Genomic DNA, 2,704 nt, shown 5'->3' on the forward strand with positions numbered 1-2,704 from the left:
GCTTTAGCTCTGAGGCCTTGCTGCTGAAAACATCGATACAATGTTGCGGTCCGAGCCCGGCTGAATGGAAGCTCTTTTCTGGGGTTTTGTTTAGCTTCTTATTTGCAACATAGTATATAGTTGCTTAGAGTTGCAACTGAGAGGCTGGCAAGTTAGGCGGGGAACGTTGGAGTCCGCAGCAAGCAAGCCTCCCTGCGCACTTCAGTGCCTGGCTGCCGGCCGCCATCTTGGCTGACAGTTAATTTGCATATACTCACTGTCACTGATTAGCCAATGAAAAGGGTAGCGGTCATACGCCAATTACCATGTTTCTCTTTTATTAGTGTAGATGGTCTTCCTTTAGCTGAAAAGGTCACTCATTTCAACCTTGCACTTCAGCTAGAATTGGAATAGGGAGAACCAAGAAATCATCTTACCCATTAGATAGAGCAGCGATTTCCAACCTTTTTCATCTCATGGCACACATAAACTAAGTACTGAAATTCTGTGGCACACAAAATATAGATTTTTTTGCAGATCTGAGAAAAATAGGTGTAATTTTGATTCATTCACACCAGACAGCTATTGTCATTTTTTTTATTTGACAATCTAAGCGGGGAACGATCAGCTCCCTGACTACATAGTCAGGTATTGCATGTTTTAAAAATTCTCTCGGGCCAGCAGTTGAAAATCGCTGAGATAAAGGAGTTGCCACAACAGGTTTTGTAGACTAGTTTTCCTGCCCATCAAAAATATTCAGTAAGAGTTCACAAAGGGAAAGCGGGTATGGAAAGGAGTCCCTAGCACTTGCACAAAAGTAGAAGATGAGAGAATTCACTTTGCGCCCCTAGAAACTTTGGGTAGCTAAACAGATGGGCCTGTTTTGAAGTGCAGAAGAAAAGGAAGGCAGGAAAATGGGGTGGGGCCAAAATGTAGATAATCTTGAGCTCCATGCAAGAATGTTTAATCTGCCAGGAGTGAGGAGTGAAGATTATTTATAAAGCAGAGACTTAATGTAATCAACTACCTGCAGTGGTAATATAGACAAAATCATGGAGAACCCCAGGATTAATGCTGGCAACTAGGAAAATATCACTGTAAAATTTGTCATTAGTTATTTTTTTAAAATATATTTTATTGATTTTTTACAGGGAGGAAGGGAGAGGGATAGAAAGTTAAAAACATCGATGAGAGAGAAACATCAATCAGCTGCCTCCTGCACACTCCCCACTGGGGATCAAGCCTGCAACCCGGGCATGTGTCCTTGGCTGGAATCGAACCTGGGAACCCTTGAGTCCGCAGGCCAACACTCTATCCACTGAGCCAAGCTCATTAGTTATTTTGTCATTACAATTAGAATGTAAGAGGGGAAGCTAAAAGTTAGTGTTCAGGTAATCCTTTTATCTGAAAGTTCCTCAAATAGACTTTTTAATGAAATGTTTCCAAAGCAGGGAAAAGTAAAATCAACTTTATAGGGGGTTCATGTCACTGACAATGGGTCTGTTTTACTTATTCTTATAACACTAGCATCAAAAAAGGCCAATGTCACCAAGAATTTGTTAATTTTAGGGGTATCAGTCCTCTCTTGGCTAAAGTTCTCACTTGGAAAACGTGGGAAATCAGCCCATCTAAACAAGCTCCATCTCTCCCATTTGGCATGATGGTGACAAGAGTAAGCCAAACAAATAAATATTAACAGTTGACAGGCAAGTCTCCCTGCTTCCACTGCTGAAAAGGGAAGTAAGCCCCCTCAAAGTCACGTACAGTCTTTGGCTACAGATTCTTCCCCCGTAGGGCTCACTTTATCTCTGGTTATAAAGCTTTTCAGTGGAAATTCCCTTCTCACAAGGGTCTGCTCACCGCTGTGCCCAGCAGGAGGACTCTATCCACAGGCTGCTTACACTCCTGTCATTTCGGCTGATTCTGCAACTGACGTTGGAGTTCTCTCCTGTAGACTTAAAATAATCTCAGATCTTTACTTGACAAATTATCCATTTTCCCTTTTATTCAAACATTTCTCAACATAACCCATAAAAGCTCCCCTGACCTGAGGGAAGCTCAATTTTCAGCGGTGGCATCAGTCACCTTCAGACCCAAAGAATACAGAAGAACAACTGGAACCACCTCCAAATTGTGTGACTTTTCCACCTGTGTAGCTGGAGAATCCTGTATATAATAAAGAGCTAATATGCTAATTAGACTGGACAGCAGAATGACCTTCTAGAATGACCAGTGGGCGGGGGGCAGGGCCAGGAAGTAGCCAGGGCTGCAAGGGCCTACTCTTGCACGAATTTCGTGCATCAGGCCTCTAGTCTAGTATAATGTCAGACCCCTTACAGTGCTCAGTAAATATAGAGATCCCACATAATCACAATCACTTCCTGTGATTAAAGCTCATACGATATTGTTAATTACATTCTTCTTGAAAGTTCTCTCTCCTTAGTGTCTTTACATGCAGTTCAAGAGAGAGTAGAATGTCTTCCTATACAAGGTCTAACCTTGATTGTACAACAGCTAAGAATTTAGAGTTTTCTTCTGTTTATACCCATATGGCACTTAGAAACATTTAGAAATTTTAAAGAAATAAAAAAGGATTACTTTGGCTTGAATCAAAATAAATGTGATTACATTTTCACCCCCTCCTCCCCTATCCACTCCCCCCCTAGGTCTTCAATACCCTATTATCTTGTGTCCCTGGGCTATGCATATAAGTATATAAGCTCTT

This window comes from Myotis brandtii, unplaced genomic scaffold (assembly GCF_000412655.1).
Source record: "Myotis brandtii unplaced genomic scaffold, ASM41265v1 scaffold176, whole genome shotgun sequence".
NCBI lineage: Eukaryota > Metazoa > Chordata > Mammalia > Chiroptera > Vespertilionidae > Myotis > Myotis brandtii.